This window comes from Xyrauchen texanus, chromosome 50 (genome assembly GCF_025860055.1).
Source record: "Xyrauchen texanus isolate HMW12.3.18 chromosome 50, RBS_HiC_50CHRs, whole genome shotgun sequence".
In the NCBI taxonomy this organism is placed as follows: domain Eukaryota; kingdom Metazoa; phylum Chordata; class Actinopteri; order Cypriniformes; family Catostomidae; genus Xyrauchen; species Xyrauchen texanus.
In genome coordinates this window covers 11,085,123-11,104,040 of record NC_068325.1, presented here as the reverse complement: position 1 = coordinate 11,104,040, position 18,918 = coordinate 11,085,123, and the positions used below count along the sequence as shown (strand labels likewise).

General features: G+C 37.6%; 1 protein-coding gene across 1 annotated transcript in view; it reads left to right on the top strand.

Annotated features, from left to right (window-relative positions):
- The window catches only part of LOC127641069 (adhesion G-protein coupled receptor D2), a 306,626-nt gene that overhangs the window by 221,883 nt on the left and 65,825 nt on the right, over positions 1–18,918 (top strand). The window lies entirely within an intron of this gene.

The window sequence follows — 18,918 nt, the reverse complement described above, 5'->3', positions numbered from 1 at the left end:
CTGTGAGATTGTCTTGGTTTCCTCTCAGAATCATCATTGACGGCAGAAAGAAAAATAAAGAAACAAAATTGTAATGTTTTATTTGAAATGAAAATCTGATAAATGCTCTAACATCATACGAATAATGAATAAATACAATTTTAAAATATTCTAATGATAGTGTTTTAAAAAATAAAACCTCAGTCACAAAAGCACTAAGTTTGATCCATGTAAAACTTTAATTGGGACCTATAATGATAGCAAATTATCGCAACATGAAGTGATATTTAGCCTACAACAAATACACAAATCCTTCCTTTTTTACTGAGATTTCAATCACCAATGAAGACAAGACGAATCAGAGAAAGAGAACAGGACAAGAGGACAGGTGTTCAGTGAACAAAAGTTAGTTTAGGAGTCGTTGAGAAAGTGCTGATAATATTTACATCTTAGGTAATCATGGAGGCATTGTTTGAAAATGTATTGTGTGTTTATTGGGTAGTGTGAGACTCCTGGCCTGAAATGATGTCCCAGTTCGGCCCTAATTGTGTTACAAGTCATGCGCTATAATAAAAGTGTTTTGATGTCTTAAGATATCATTGTGTGATGAACAGTGCCATTTTACTTGTGATTTGTGTTAAAGTGAATAATAGTCATTATTGGTTTAGAGCCTCTAGTGTTTAGTTCACCAGGAAGCTGCTGCGATACATACAACGAGCCACATGCACAAAAATGTAGGTGTAGAAATATGATTCTATGAGACCAGGTTGATCAATTTGTATCGATTGGAAAAAGATGCAATGACTTGTAATTGGTCCCTCACTATTGTTTCATATTGCTTGTGCTTCTCAATCTATTTGGTTATAGACCATATTTTCAGCTCTGTTATTATAATGTATGAATAAACCAGAATTGTATGAATAAACCAGAAATGTTCAAGGATCCTGGCACTTGACATTTAATGTAGTGCAAGACTTGACCTCTGATCAATAAATGTGGCCCCATTTTAAACCAAAGCCCATTGCATTAACAGCGTTTATATAGACAACAGATTAATTTCCCCAAATAGGCATTGGGTCAGTGGACCTTGAGCCCATTTAAAGGATGAAGAGGAACAACCTATTTCCCCATATAAGTGTTTGATGTTCAGAACATGCTTTTCAATGGCAGTGGATGCCAATCAACTCTCCATCGTCCTCCAGGGGTCAATCGATATGGGCTAATCGTTGTACTACATGTCTCAGATTAATTATTTTGCCATTGACCCCAAATCTCAGTGAGCGGAATTCATTTCTTGGTCTTAAAACCCATGAATAGTTGTGTCCAGATGGTTGATAGGGATGCCTTTCAAATCTATATTTCCACTCAGTTTTAATGTTTTCATGTGTTTCATTTGTGTTCAAAATATCTGAAAATTAAAATGTCGTGGTTTTCTGTTATTTTCGGTTATTGATTCAGTGTAGGTCTCACTGATGCTATTGAAAAACTGAAAAACCTCTTAAATAACTAACTGCAACATTCAAAGAATTTCTATTGAAGCTTCAGCCTCGAGACTTTCAACATACAGAAGGGAAAATGGATACATACTTTTTCTTTTTATTAAACAATGTTTTAAATATTTTTATTTTTATTGAAGTTTCAGTGCACTCTCATGTCTCAGACGTACTTAAAGTAAAACGATCATTGAAGTGATTGTAGCGATTTCCCTTGATTGAGACCATGTTCTCCTATCTTTATATGTACTGTATACTGTATATTTAGAAGAAAAACATTTTATACATGAATGTGATGACAGTTTAGAAACTTTCGAATCACCGTCTTTTAAAATTTTCCATTAAAACCTTTAATTGAAATTGAAATCTTTTCAATTCCATGTATTTTTTTCTTTCATATTTTGGGTTGTCTGATAATCATTGTTTTTTCTTGTAATTTTTGACATTCTGGGCCACGTTCTTATCAAAGTTATTTCAGAAACATTGCCATTCCTTGTCAGAAATGTAGTGCATTCTTCAAACGCACATTCTTTTACAGAATTGTAAAAGTTGAACGTTGTTTTCTCTCTTATTTAATTTTTGTTTTTATTTTGCAATATGAACAGTGTTTTATTATTTCAAGGCAAAGCTTAGACTTCACAACTTCTCAATGTTTTTTAAATTGTATTTATTATTATTATTATTTTAATTTAGTATTACTTGCTTATCATCACCAAGTAAGTGATAATGGAGTGATTGTATGTTAATTGGATCTTTAGGAATGGTCTTACTCACTTCACAATAAAAAGATTGAAATAGGAAGCACATCCACTTTCTGCACTAAGTTCAAAGAATTCAGATGTTGGTTGATGGGTGGTCAGCAGTTAGTGGTCAGCAGTTATTTGTTAGTAGCAACTCAAGTCAAGTGTCAAGTGTCAAGTCAAGTCAAGTGGTTTTTATTGTCGTTTCAACCATATACAGTTAGTACAGTGCACAGCAAAACGAGACAACGTTCCTCCAGGACCATGGTGCTACATAAAAACAACAAAGGACCAACATAGGACCACATGAGACTACACAACGAAATAAAATACCTATATAAACTACCTATATATACCTATATAAAGTGCACGTGCAAACATGTGCAAAAAGTACAGGACAGTACAACAAATTACTGACAATGAACAGGACAATAGACAGTGCAGCGCCGACCAGTACTCAGTAGTGCAAAAAGATGACAGTTTCTAAAATGTAAACATAACATACTATGAGATAATGTTCTATGCACATAGCAGTTATTGAGGTAGCAGACAGTTATAAAGTGACAGTTATTAAAGTGCAACTCAGGACACGTGTGTGTGTCAAACCAGTCTCTGAGTATTGAGAAGTCTGATGGCTTGGGGGAAGAAGCTGTTACACAGTCTGGCCGTGAGGGCCCGAATGCTTCGGTACCTCTTGCCAGACGGGAGGAGGGTAAAGAGTTTGTGTGAGGGGTGTGTGGGGTCGTCCACAATGCTGGTTGCTTTGCGGATACAGTGTTTTTTGAAAATGTCTTTGATGGAGGGAAGAGAGACCCCAATGATCTTCTCAGCTGTCCTCACTATCCTCTGCAGGGCTTTGCGGTAAAACTACGGATTTATCAAAATTCCTGGCCCCACCCAATCTCTTACAGGAAAAAGTAGCCAAAAAAAAGAAGAAAAAGAGAGAGAGAGAGATAGAGAGGAACAGCCGGCCGAGTACACTTCCTCTGATGAAAGGGTCAGTGGCACCTGTAAATCTATGGCCTCACGGTGCAGCTGTGAGGACTTCAGCGGCTTAGCACTGAGGGACCCTAAAGTACCTTCCCTCCATATCCCCCCAATACACACGCATAGAAGAATGATGGGGGTGGATGAACTGGAAAATCTCAGTGAATGACTTTACAAACACCCACACAGTCAAGCTAAAGTGACCATGTATGTGTATGTGCACTGTAAGGGTATGAATGTGTTCATCTGTGGCTGTAAGTGTATACTTATACTTATTGTTCGTGATGCGTATTTGTCAGTACCACCAGTTGTGGGAGTGTATCTGTGTGCCAAAGGAATTGGACCGACACAGCACAACCATATTCACATCAGTCTACAGTTACGATTGTGTAATTAACTTACTAAAAGTTTCTTACCCAAGAGAATTCAACAACTGTTGGACTGAGCTCAAAACAGGAGCCAATAAAGGCAGTGTCATGTCCCAGTTAATGAATAACCTTCTCCTAAATAGGTTTTTCTTTAGAGAAACTGTACCATGTTGATTCTTATATCCCACTTCAACAGAAAATAACAGATTTATCTAATTTAAATAATGTGACACCACAATTCTTGTATCATTAGATGTGTTAGCTAAGATAATCATCACTATTATTATTGTGCAAACTTAGGGTTAGTGATTTGAAGAGACCCCCTAACCCTTAAGACTAATGTGTATTTCAGTCAGATGTGAATGCTGCATCCATCTAATCAAAACATCCATCTAATATTCCTCTTAAAAACCTTGTCTGATTACAACATAATTTCACTCGATTTGGCGCCCCCTGCTGGTCATTTCATGTGAAAACTGCAGCCAAATGTGTAATGAAGCACATAATATTGGTGTTTAAAAGTGTTGCCATTGTCACCTAAGTTTCATGAGATCAGGCTGCATTCCTGACATTCTTGACCTGAATATATATGACGTAAAAACAATAACAGCGAAAATATCTGCTCTGGTTTTCTACCAGAGTACCATTTAAGCACAAAAACAACTTTCTTGGCTCTAACTGTTGAAAAGAGCCATCCGTCTCTCAGTTCTCCACTGTTTTTTGAAATTCAGCATTTTGAACGTGCCATTTCCTCAGCTCTTGTGGTGTTATGGGATAGTACATTGTCCAGTGGATGTACACTTTAAAATCTCACCAGAAAAAGTAGGTTATCTGGATATTTCTCGCTTACTGTTTTATGAGTACTAATGATTTGGACATACTAATGCATTGGAAAGTATGGATATTTATATGCAGCTACTGTGTAATTTCCAATGTGTAATGGATTGATATCAGTTAACATTTGAGTATTCTGACACATATAGACAACGACCACATGATTATCCATATATGTCAGTTATCTAAGTTGCTCTGTATCGCAAACTGTTGCCTAAAAAGACGAAAGGATCATCTCGTTGTCACTTGCGATTATCTTTAGCATGTGTTTCTTCATATACAGTAAACAGCCTGGTCTGTGTTTACCGTGGGTCTGGTAACACTACACGCTCAATATAACAATGTCGGTGTCGTGAGCCTGTAGCTCTGACAGCAGGCAGCGTGTGTCACAGGAGCCCATTGTTATTTTGGAGGCAGCATGTGTTTGTCTTGTAGTGGCTCAGGTTTCTCTCCCTGTGCTGAGCTTGTCCACCACACCGGGCCCAAGTCGCTGTGATGGATGGCGACCCCGGCTGCCTTTGTTCACCCCACGATACCCTTCTCCCAGTGAATTCCCCAGGATCTTATTTACATTATATCCAAAGGCCAGCGAGACTTGAGATGTCTTTTTATGGGTCACAATGGCTCCTCCATGTCAACTCATACCACGTCAGATTTCAGGATAGAGAAGGCAACTGTACTGAACAATGTCTCACCTGTCCTGGTTTGTCTGTTTGTTTTCTCTGATTTCTGTCGTCGCTCCATGGTGCTTTGATGAACACATTAAAGTGAACTAGACTAGACTAGTTCTTAGCTTTCAACCTAATTTAAAATACTTCAAATAAAAGAAAGTCTATTGCATTGTAAAACTGTATCGATGAAGTTATGGTTTACAAACAAGCGATCTGCCATGCCACTTCCGGGTTCTTTTGGGAGCCTAGAAAAGAACTGCTGTCTATGGGTGCTTTGCTCATATTGTGCTGAAACTGCCCAAAAAGTGCTGTTTGTGGGGTTGAAACACCCAGTTTCATGACCTCATATCTGATAATGTCTATCTCAAATATGATAGATATTATTACATTCTATAAAGCTTAAAAGATCATTAAAACTGCAACACTGTCTATTTCCACCATTAAAATCTGCCACTCGATTGAACACGGAAGTGTGATTTCCTGCAGTGTGACGCCAGAGTAATTGCTGAGCACAACAGACAAGAAATTGTCTTTTTTTATTTTTTTTTATTTTAATAATTATACGCCTGCAAAGTGAACAAATTTAAATGTAGTGCATAAAAACACGCACAAAAGTAAGTACATAAAATGTACTTAAACTTATTTAAATTTAATTGACATTAACAGTGATCAGAACCATTGTTAGGTGACAGTCCTTAAACTAAATATGATTAAGAACGCATGGGGGGGCCTGGGTAGCTCAGCGAGTATTGACGCCGACTACCACCCCTGAAGTCACGAGTTCGAAACCAGGGCGTGTTGAGTGACTCCAGCCAGGTCACCTAAGCAACCAAATTGGCCCGGTTGCTAGGGTGGGTAGAGTCACAAGGGGTAACATCCTTGTGGTCGCTATAATGTGGTTCTCGCTCTCAGTGGGGCACGTGGTGAGTTGTGCGTGTATGCTGGTGACAGTGGCATGAAGCCTCTACGCATGCTACGTTTCTGCTGTAATGCGCTCAACAAGCCACATGATAAGATGTGTGGATTGATGGTCTCAGACGCGGAGGCAACTGAGGCTGTATCTCGTTTCGACGGCTGTGTGCTAGGTAGGATGCATCTTTTGAAGGCTGCAGTATACCGAGTGTCCTACTTTAAACGAGTCTTGTTTAAACGTGACGGCCTTTGTCTAATACTTTATTTTAATTATATTTAATATAATTGTACATATCAGATACTCTGCACCCACCTACTGAGGTACTTCAACTTGGGAATCAACATTCTTTGCGTTTGAACATCATATTTCTGGATATCATTTTTTTTAGACATTTCAGTTTAAACAAAGAATTGTGGGTTGAGAGCCAACGAAGGATACACCTCATGCATCCTCCAAATTCCCATGAAAGAAGGTCAGATTCAAAGTGTCCTACTCGCTTTTCTGAAACAAGACAGCCTCGATGATGTATGCGGACAACAAACGCAACCTCCGGAGGACGCAGCCTTCCAAACGAGACACAGCCTGAGATTTGTCCTCCTCCACCCGGATTGAGGTTAGTCACTATTCCACCATGAGGACTTGGAGCGCATTGGGAATTGGGCATTCCAAATTGAGGAGAAAGGGGGAGAAAAACAAAAAGAACACATGGGGGAACGATTTCAAACATGATTGAAATCTCAATTTAGATGTATGATCACATGGTTTAATCTCACAAAAACATGTCCGTGTCACGTTTCACCCCGAAATCAAGAATAAAATTAGAAACCCTACAGAGAAAATAGGTATTTGATGAATGAATATGTATTAACTATAAGCCCTAAGAATACTAATTGAGTTGAGACGCTTCCCCTGACACAAATCCTTGCCTCAAAATGAATATTTTCTTCAGTGTTCCATTGATGTGCGTTTAATATTTAACTCATACGACTTAATGCTGACCATAATGGACAAAACGATCAGGGGGAAAAAAATACAAATATAGGGAGAAAGAGAAAAAATGCACCACCTCAGCCTTATCTCGCCTGAGGTCCCGCCACAATTACCCCGAGGAGAACTTCACCTGCGAGTTTCCCGCGCTTTTCCATTCTTAGCCACGCGCTGCACTCTTCTGCTCACGAGGGAGGAATCTGGCGCGTTTCTCCCAGCCCTCATTGTGAAGGTGTTAATTGGCCTCCTGAGCTGGGAGAATTGTCAGGGTAAAAGGTGCTATCCTTGATGTATCAGCACACTTTCCACCGGTGACTGATCCTGTCAAGTCCAACATGCTTCGTGCATATACTATGTCTCATTAATAAAGCAAACCATCGATTAAACAAAAGGGCTTTGCCCTCCGCTTCAGAGAAATGTCTGTTTATAAGTAATTCATGTTGTTGGAGTACGACAACAACAACTTTTTAAAAGAAAGTCAGACAAGAAAATACAAATGTGTTCACATTTGACATGAAGCGTTTGATAGACCACAAACATCAGACGTCTACTTGATCTTCATGTATACATCTGGAAGCATATTTCTATAAGACGTTTCCTCTCAGATGTCAATAAGACATTCAGCAGATGCCTTTGAGATGTTTACGATTTATAATGTTTGTAAATCTGATCTTTTTAAGATGTTTAGCAGATGTTAATTAGATTATGATGCTTTCAAGATTATTTGTTTTTAAACAGACATCTCGGAGATGTACTTGTGCTTTCTGGGAAGCCTAAGTTGTTGTTTTTCACTTACAAATATTATTATTTATATCTCTTCTAATGCATGTGTACTGCTAATTATGTCTCAGTTTCCAGGCTTAGCCAGCATGTATTGTTCCTCAACAGTGAAGAAAATGTCAGTCTTTAGATTGCGTGTCAGGCTAAGATCAAATGAGAAGTTTTGGCTGCCTAAGGAAGACCCTTTCTTTCATAACTAGCAGAAAGTTCAATGTTATGCCTTGTCTTGACTGTCAAGCTTAGTAATGAAATATGTGACTGGTTTTATGAATTAGTGAAGTGTTAAATGGATCTTTTAGGCCTTGACTATTTTTTGATGTTATCTTTATTTATTTTTAGAGTATTAAGAGTTTGGAAACAAAAACTGACAAGTAACCGTCTTTGAAAATGATAACGACTAAGGCTTGCAAAACATAACAAATGTTTGCTGAATTTGTTTACCAGGACGCAAGTCAAATATTAACCTCCTTTTCACCTGCATCCCTGTTGGCAGTTTCCAGTACTGTCAGATATTTCTCATCTGACGGCAGACTGTGTTGAAACACTGTGTGTTTTTATGTAAATCAATGGGTTAAGATTTACAAGTCATGGCAGCACAGAATTCATCCAAACCAAATACTCTTGGTAGCTGCATGTGTGAGACATTAGATTTATGTATTATTTACTCACAGCTCTCTGCTTGTCTTTTCAAATTTAACATTATTAATTTAGCTTTGCAATGAGTAGCTGACATGAAACACTTTTGGAAAGTTAACATCCTACAATCTTTTATAACCTCATATTAATTGAGAGACTATATGGAATATTGGTACTTTTACGAATGTATTTGTCATATTGCATCCCCCCATCCCCCAACCCTTCAATTAGCACCACTTGAAGAATGATCAATTTTAAACTAATGGATTCATCAGGCCAGAGTTAATCGGCTTTAATTTGCACTCTGATCATTTACCATAATAGATCTCAGACTAGAGACTCCCACAATGCCAGGTGGATGAGTATTTCTCAACTGGTCATCCTTCAGTCATTTATACCTCTGCACTATAAAAAGGCTGCAGGTCAAAGTGCAGCTGTAGATGCTCAGGCAGACATGCTTTCACCACTTGAGGTCTTTCTCCATCACAAATCACAGCATGGCAAGGATTAAAAAGGGCACACAAAGACATTCCGTGACCTTGCAATCTATTGAGTATTGAGACTTTGAGCCTTTTCACATAACAGCATCCTAAGAACATCTCTTTATAAGGTGTTAAGTTATAACTGAATCTTTAGAAATGTATGTACAATGGCTTGTGCACTAAAGGCCATCTTTCTTTATATAAACTCTTAACACTTTCACAGCGTGAACTCCCTCACACATGAAACTGAGAGTTTCAGGGGTTTGATCGAGGTCCATAAAAGGCCATGCAAGTGGTTTGGATAGTGTTTACTTAGGCCACGTCAACACTAATACTTTTTAGTTTGAAAACGCTTTCATTTTGCTATGCTTATGCCTCTCATCCAAACAACGGATTGCCATTTTGCTCCCCAGAAAAGGGAAACTTTATAAATCGGTGACTTTAGGAATCTGAAAACATTGTTTATTTATTTATTTATTTATGTGGATTACTGTGGGCATGGCCTGAGAATGAGAAATATGGCTTTCGCTTGAACATTGAACATTGTTTTGTCAGGCTGTTAGTGACAAGTAACACATTTTGTGGTGTTAAATATCTAGTAAAATTGTAAGTTTCCCTAAGTTGTGAAATTAAGCACCACTTTAAGTATTCAGTAACATTTATATAATGGCTTTCCTCTTGGCGTAACTAATTTTGACAGACTGTAACAACAGTGACTCCAATATGAACGCGATGCAAAATGCAACCCCCTTATCTGACTTATACTGCCATCTAGTGGTCAAGATGACCCTTAATATAAAAGGACACCAGGATTTTTGTATGGACGGATTTAATGATCATTTTAAGCATATACGTGTATTTGAATACACTGTTTATATTTTCATCCTGTAATAATTTTATAAATTAAAATCTATCTATCTATCTATCTATCTATCTATCTATCTATCTATCTATCTATCTATCTATCTATCTATCTATCTATCTATCTATCTATCTATCTATCTATCTATCTATCTATCTATCTATCTATCTATCTATCTCACACACACATTACTGTGCAAAAGTTTTAGTTATAAGATGTTTCACATCAACATTTGTCTTAAGATGGTTATTTATCTCTTTAGCTTTAGTGTGTCAATAGGAAATCTGGAACATTTTAAACTCCCGAACATTCCTTTTGCAAATAGAAAAGATTAGAATACAAGAACAGGGAACCCTGCAACAGATGTCATGACCCCCACAGAGACCCCCACTGAACATTGTGTCATTCTGAGATTACATGAGGAGACAGAAGCAATTGAGACAGCCGAAATATATAGAAGAACTGTTGTGAATACTCCAAGAAGCTTCAAACATCCTCTCTGCCAACAAGCAAGAAATACTGTGTCCAGGTGTACCAAGGAGAATTGGGGCTGTTTTAAAGGCAAAGTTGGTCACACCAAATATTGATTTAGCTTTTTTTGAGCTTACTGAACTTTGTATGAAGTTAATTGATAAATGAAAATTATTATGTAATTATATTTGAAGACATCCTCACTATTTTGTGTTAAAACAAAGCTTTTGCACATTACTGTGTAAATATATATATATATTAAATGTAAATGCATTAAATAAAAATATATCTATCTGCAGTGATCTTTATCACTTTTTATTTTCTTTATTGTAAAAAATAAATAAAAATGTAACATATCTCATATATATTGTATTTTTAATATAAATGTATCAAATAAAAACTAAAAATATATTATATGTAAATTTATTCAAAAATATGTCTGCAATGGTCCCTTTTTATTTATTTATTGCAAAAAATGTTTTAACAATGTAAATAATATATATATATATATATAGCATCACAAAGTTGTGAGGTTGACCCTGTATGGCAATCTTTCAACAGCCAAGACTCTCTCCATCCAAAACATGAAAGGCAGATGGAGAAAGAAGACTTCAGGCATAATATGAGTGGAAAATCACACCCATCCTTCAGCCCCAAATGGTTTGCAAGGCCCTTTAAATCACCTCACCTGCAGGTATAGGCTCAGTGTTTTGGAACAGGAAGATTGCCCCCTCTGCATCATTAGGTGCTAATAAGACACACAAACACACACATTCCTTACAACTGCCACTGCCTGCAAATGAGGAACCTGACACAACTGACCTCGAGATGGGGGTCATCATCAGGTCAACCCATCATCTCATCCCACCCCATCTTGAGGAACATCATCATTTCTTCAAGAATAAACATATTTTATACAATCATTTATCTGTGTGTAAAGTATTATTGTTAATACTCATTGTAATTTCTGTTTGGAATAAAAAAGAATAATAAAAAAATATCTAATTGTGTATTTAATTTTAATTTTAAGTGTTATTTCTTTTCCCTGTACCATTTTTTCGTCTTTCCATATATTTTGCAAACGGTCCTAGTCATAATATTCATGTTTGAATTTCATGATTCTAATGCATTTATTATTATTAAGCAATTGGGAATGTTTTAGTTAAACAGAATAAATAATAAAATAAGTTGGGGTTTGTTTTCAGCAAACTGCCTTTTTTAGAGTGTATAATGGAGTTTGTCTTAGATTCACCAGGCGTCTAAACTGTAAATGACCACTAGGTGGCAGCGTTTCTCTAATTTGATGAACTGTACTAATACATCAACATGCAATCATAGACAAATATTATTATTATATTTAATTAACATTGCTACTACCGAGACTATTTTGGGTAGCAGATTAATTCTTAAGATAATCTTTTATTCAGGCATATCAACATCTGCACCAGTCTTAGAGTCTTAGTTTTGGCAAGTTGTGATAACAATTGGACAATCCTAAAGTAGCAGCATAATGTAGTTTTTAATATTATGTTTGACATTGTAGAAGTATTTGGACTCTTTAGGATCAGAAAAGTGAAACTAGTTCTGAGGAAATGCCTTGCATCATTTCTTGACATCGTTTCTTTTCTATTTTGTTATCTAATGAAATGACATTCATACATTTTTAAGTGTGGCTTAAATTACTTTTAAGTTTGGTCAAAATGGGGGCAACTGTATATATACTTATATATATATATATATATATATATATATATATATATATATATATATATATATTTTATTTGGATTTAACAAAAAGTTAATTTGCCTATGCCTACATGAGAAATCAAATATTTTAGACAATGTAGAACATTTGTAGTATTGCATCAACATGCAAATATAATTAGAATGAAATGAGATGTCAAATAATAGCACATTTTAATAAAAAAGGAAATTAGAATTGCATGTTTTCTCACGTTAATTGCATAAAATTGTTTATAAACACAGTATAGATTCTGTGTCCTCAGAGACAACAGGTCCACATAGAGTTATTGGTATTATTGGTATCTACGTTTTGACTATATGTTAAGTACCATTTTCATGTTCATATATATACGTGTCGGATGCAAGTAAAGCAAGTTGCTTTTATCCAAAGTGCGTGACATTATACCTACTGTATTACAGGGACAGTCCCCATAGAGCAACCTGAGGTTAGATGCCTAGTTTAGTGCAAGAGACCAATAGTAATAGCTCCTGGAACACTTCTTAGTGTGTTTGAACCTGCAACTTTTATTTTCTCAGTACGCTACATAGAAGATTAATATAGCGATATAGGTTAATGTAGCAGTATAGAGTACAAGACTGTCATTTTAAAAGTTTACAAACAATATGTTTTGTCCATTGTACATATCTATATGTTTGTGTGAGAAGAGTTATTGAAACATGTCATGTGCTGCCACCAAGCATAGAAATGGCACATATTAAATGTTTTTAATAATTAAGCATTTACATTTTAGAACAAAATTATATCAAATTGAATTGAGTAATCTTTAATAAAATATGTTTTTTAAAATATTTAAATATTTAATTCATTTAATTTAGTTAAACATTTCAAAACTGACTTTGATATGCCACCTACTTGTTTACAATGCATGCTTCAAAACATAATTTATCAATAAAATGATCATTCATTATCCTTGAATAATTAATTATTTTATGAAGAATAAGCATCTTGATTTGAACTGGGTCTATTTCAATCCACATATGTATTTTAGGGGGGCAAAGTTGCATATGCATTTTGGGGGGGGGGGGGGGGTAAATAAATCAAAGCATATTCAATTATTCACAATAAATTCATTGAGAACTTCCCACTGTGTGCCGAATTTGTTTTTGCTGCTTAAAATCCCTGAGTCAATTTTACCCCCCAAAACACACTGCTATTTAAATCTAACCTCTTATTTACTCATTTTGCTGTTGGTATATTGTTCATGCAGGCCCCCGGTGAACCTTTAAATGTTCCAACTCAAATGTTGACACATGCTAATACCACCTGACAAATGTTAATGTTGGCTAAAGATGAACAGGGACCTTCTGATGGCCAGGGAGCTATCAAGGGCTTGTTAGTAATAGCAAGCATAAACAAAAAACTGCAAACAGGGCCTTTTTCGTGAAACCAGAGAGCAATAACTCAGTGATTCATCTGATGGTGGTTCATATTTAAGTTTAATGTCAAGTTTAATATAATTTACGTGTCGGTAGATGTCATGATCATTTAAATTCCTCTCTTCCACAAAAGTAAGCCATTCACTGAAAAAAATGACGAGTACGATCTTTGCAGACAGTTTTTTTAAAAGTAAACTTTAATGGTACTTTATTAAATTTATTTCAGTAAATTTTACATACAACACAGTGTACATGATATGCAAATAAGCTGAGTAAATTTTAAATAAACATTTTACTAGAACACTCCACATCATTAACTTTCATTATAAATACATTAAATAACATACTACATGACATATGGAAGCAACCAGGGCCGTAACTAGTGGGGTGAAAGATGGTAATGATTCTAGGGGCCCACAGGTCCAGGGGGGGCCCACAACAAATTGTAAATAGTACTTTTTAACAGAGGCGCATAGGGGCCACCACTCGACAGATACATGGGCCACAGAATTTTGTTTTGCATACAAGCTCAGAAATGGGTAGATGCGCCCCTGCTTTTTAATAGGAAAGGGGCCCTGAGCAATATACAGTCGGGACCCAGACTACCAAGCTACGGCCATGATGGGAATTTTTTTTTAATCATATATGGTTAATTTGAAGTAGAAAACGAACTTCAAACTTCACAAAACAAGAAGATACCAAACGTAACATTAAAATCAACAATAAAAATTGTGTAAATAAACTTGCAAACAGTGAAACCATGCAAGCTCATTAATTATTCAAACTCAGTGCATGGGAACAACAGCTTCGAAAAGGTGTCAAATTTACTTATTTTAATTACCACTGAAATTTACTAAAATTAGCAAATAAATATGACATGGTTTTCTACTTAAGGATTGATAAATGATGACATATTTTAAAAATAACAAATAATAATAATAATAATATTCACTTGCAAGCAAAAGGATTATAATGAAGAAATGTAGAATTTACTTAATATTTTCAAGTTCACATTTAACTTATTCAATGTAGAAAATACTTAATCTTTCCTGCTGTATTTACTTCACCAGAATTTTTTTCTCTCAGTGTTGAGCAGAGGGAAAAGCGCTGTGGTATTTCTCAAAATAGTGTAATATTTAAGGAAACAGCACAGTATATAGACATTTCAAAATGTCTAAACCACAAACATTTACTTAAGTTATTTCTATTGCCTGTTGGTAACGCTGAGGTCCCTTTTATACATTTCAATGTATTCAGTAGTCTCGTCTCGTCAAACACCTGCAGTCATCACATTTCCTGCTGCCAGTCTGGAAACCACAGTGACATTCAAAACCAAAAACGTACTGTCCCAAAATACTGCTGAAGTCTGTAACATTGAAAAGGCTCTTTGAAAACAAGAGCTTAAAACCCTCAAGGCTTTAATTGAAAATACCAACACAAAGCGCAAACGAGGGACTTCAATGGAGGTAGAGGTGATACACAAGCTAATGAAATTGTGTTTATTACACAAAAGGCAACATGGTAATGATGAAAACGAGGCTCTTAGAGAACAAAAGCAGAAATTGTCATTACAGTAGTCGAATAAAGAGAAGAATTACAATGAAATCAAGTGTTATGTATTTATTTTTATTATAATGTTTGATTTTAATGCTTGGCCAGTTACAGTATGACTCTCTGGACACTTTCAGAATGGCTGCTTCTTTTGATTCTTCTTGACATTTAATATATATATATATATATATATATAGAAATAAGAAATAAACTTTATATATATATATATATATATATAACCGTTACGCTGTATCTCGCTGCGTGTTTTTTAGACGCAGCGTCAAATTACGGCGTTAAGGCCGAAACATACCTCACGCAGTTACGCTAACGCATCTTGCTAACAAGCTCGATTCCACGCGTCGTTGCGTAGTGAAATGTGTCAGCGCTCAATTCACAACACAAGTCTGCGCTGCATTCTCTGCGTTGCTGCAAGGGGTCACTAAAGCGAATTTTCTGTTTTAGACAACAACTGTCATGGCGGAGCAGCAATTTAAACAAGATTAGACAAGCATATTTACGACCCCTTGTCCCCTCTCCATTTGAATAAAACAGTGACTGAAAATGTTTGGCAAGACATTGCAGCTTCCCTAAATTCTGATAACGACATTGTAAAGGGAAAACGGAAACAGCTACTGGACCGATTTGTCCAAGCCAGGAAGAAATGGAAAGGCATCTTGCAGTGGAGATGTCACAAGTTCACAACTAGCTATGGGTATCCAGTCATTTGGACATGTTGGGATGGCCTTTTGACTTCAACACCGCACCACGGTGTCAAATCTTTGTGATTCGGTTTGATGGTACCTAAAAAAATCCTCGATCATCCCCATGTGGTGTGAGGGTTGTAACCGCCTGAGCACACGTACGTACAATGGGACACGCGTAGCAGCATTTACACTTTTACTGAAAATGTGCAACTTCTATGATGAACTAAGCATCCAACATCACTTTAGACTTAAAGGAATATTCCAGGTTCAAAACAAGTTAAGCTCAATCGACAGCATTTCTGGTATAATATTGATCATCACCAAAATTTAGTTTGACTTGCCTATAAAAATAGCAAAAATCTGGGTTAAAGTGAGACACGTACAATGGAAGTAAATGGGGGCCAATCTGTAAACATTAAAACACTATTTCAAAAGTATAGCTACAAGAAATAAACTTTAATTGGTTGACATGAATTTAGTATAGTAAAATTGCTTACTAACCTGGAATATTCCTTTAAAAAAAGGCCATCAATAGGCAACTTGTTTTTAACATCACCCAAGACATAAAGATGATTTGAATCAGTTAATACCCTCTAAATCTCCTGTCCTTCACATTTTGATTTTATTTCATGACAGTTTTATCAAATAACTCTTATGCGTGTAATCACTCAACACACCAGCATCCCCAGCGCCACCGTAAAGCAATCCAGCGTTCAGAAATCACACACAGCAGGTCCCTGATGGAGCGGTAATCTGATGTTAATTAATCCCGTGGATTGACTGTTTAAAAAAACAAAAACTGATGGCGAGCGGAGTCAATCTCTGTCAGCAATGTCACCGAGGTGCCGAGGGACTCTCACCCACAGTGATACGATAAACCACTTCAGCTTCTTGACAAATCTAATTTGGATTAATTTTTCATAAACTACCAGCAATGTGACATAATCTTGGATTGGCCTAGAAACGGACAGTAAAGCCGTTCGCCTCTAATTAAGATACGGCCTCTAAATGCAGCGCGCTGTTCCTCCTCAGATTTCACCATGATCGGTTTAGTTTAGTTAATCCTGATGTCTAGTGTATGATCTCACAACCCTTGAATTTATGATTGAGGAGCAAGAACTTTTAAAGCTGCATATTTCAAATGATATCCAATGATTTCATTTATGTTTTTTTATTGTTTTAAACCATATATTTCCATTTATTGCGTAAAAGAACATGCAATTTATGTTTCCATCAGCTATTTGTTACAGGATACATAGTGATAACAATTGTGTATATTATTATTAATAATAATGCAAATAAAAATGGCATAAAAAGTCAAATTAAAATAAAATAAAATAATAATAATCTTAAATGAAAACTGAGAATTTTTCTTTTTGTACCTGTGACAGGGTGGAGGGCGGGGCCGGGTCGTGATCCTGCGCGCCCGGTCCCGTATTAGGCTAATTATCTGTCCCTGAGGTTTAAAGGCCGACAGCAGAGGGCTGTGCGAGAGAGAGAGATCGTTAGCGGACATGTCCGCCATGTGTGTTTGTTTATGTGTACTGTTAAGTTTTTCATTAAAATATTATTTATGTTGAAAAGCCGGTTCTCGCCTCCTCCTTGCCCCATCCTTGAGCTGTTTTACACTGGTGCCGAAAGCCCGGAGGGAGGAGGGAGACGCCGCAGTAGAGTTCTCGCCACTACCGTCCACTCTAACGGAGCAGCCGCGGCCATCTGCCGGGGACGAGGAGCCCAGCCGCCTGAGCGAGGACGATGGCCGCCGACCACGAGGGAGGAGGGGCTCCTAGCCGACCGCCTGGAGCGAGAGAACCGCTGCCAGGGGCGGAGGAGTCGCCTACCGGCCGCTGAACGCGGCGGGGTTGGAGACCGCCGACCGCTGAGCGGGAGGGGCTCACTGCCGACCGCCTGGAGCGGGAGAACCGCTGCCAGGGGCGGGGAGACCCCTTCTAGTCCCCGGAACGCGGCGGGTGTTCCGTCCGCCAGGGGCTGGAGGACTGCCACGGATCCGCCCGAGAGGCGCGGCTGTCGTCCGACAAAGGGTGGAGGAGTGGCCGAGGAACAAGCTGCGGCGTATCGGAGAACTGGCGAGTAAGAGTTTTTTTTTTTTTCTCATCTCTCTCTCTCCTCTCTCTCTCTCACTGTCGCTCTGCGTTGGCCTTTACCTCTCTTAAAATTTATAGTTTTGGGGGTACTACACTCTTACAGGAAGTACCCCCCATTTTAATTAGTTCTGTTTCCTCCCTTGTCCCTCCCTCGTCCAGGTAGATGGGGATGACCTGCCGGCAGACAGCGCGAAGGCGCCCTTCCCCAGGGAAAGAGGGGGATGTACGTCAGGCCGGGGCTCCCCAGCCTGAGAGAACGGGGAGGAATGTGGCAGGGTGGAGGGCGGGGCCGGGTCGTGATCCTGCGCGCCCGGTCCCGTATTAGGCTAATTATCTGTCCCTGAGGTTTAAAGGCCGACAGCAGAGGGCTGTGCGAGAGAGAGAGATCGGTATGGACATGTCCGCCATGTGTGTTTGTTTATGTGTACTGTTAAGTTTTTCATTAAAATATTATTTATGTTGAAAAGCCGGTTCTCGCCTCCTCCTTGCCCCATCCTTGAGCTGTTTTACAGTACCCCTTTTGGGTTTGCTGACATAAAAAATAAATAAATACAAAATAATGGTGAAACAAAATGTTTAAAAATAGAACATCATGTTAACAGCTGTAAATATTAATACATAAATAGTTATTTTGCTGCTCTTAAATGACAGACATAAGACAGGGTGCAGAAAATATTTAGGGATACAGAGAAACATTGGACACAACAAATGTCAGAATCGAACCTGCATTTTCTACATGAGCACCTATGTCTAAAACATGTGCGCTAACCACAATGCCATGGTACCAATCAATTACAAAGGCATGGCATTTCTAGGATTAGACTAGGCATTTTCTTAGAACATCAATGATGCATTTGGATGTCTTGTCTTTATTTATTATACAAAGCAAATATTCATTAGCCTCAAAGGGGCTCTTTGAGTTTGCGGACATGGTGTTCTCTTGCCATTCAGAGCCACAAACAAACTCAACGAAAAGAGCAAATGAGTATATCCAGATATGTCACTTAATATTTATCTCCGATGCCACTTTGCGAGAAGGAAATCTGGGACACAGTTGCATTCATTGTTCAGTGAGCTTTCATTCACAGTCCAACCCACCGACAGCAATGAATGTTGATTGTGACCTTTAATGTAGTTTTCAAAGTCAAAGTTTTCAGGAGTCATCCGAGGTTGCCTGTAGCGTTGGTAGACAGAGCCGTCATGTCTCCAGGAGT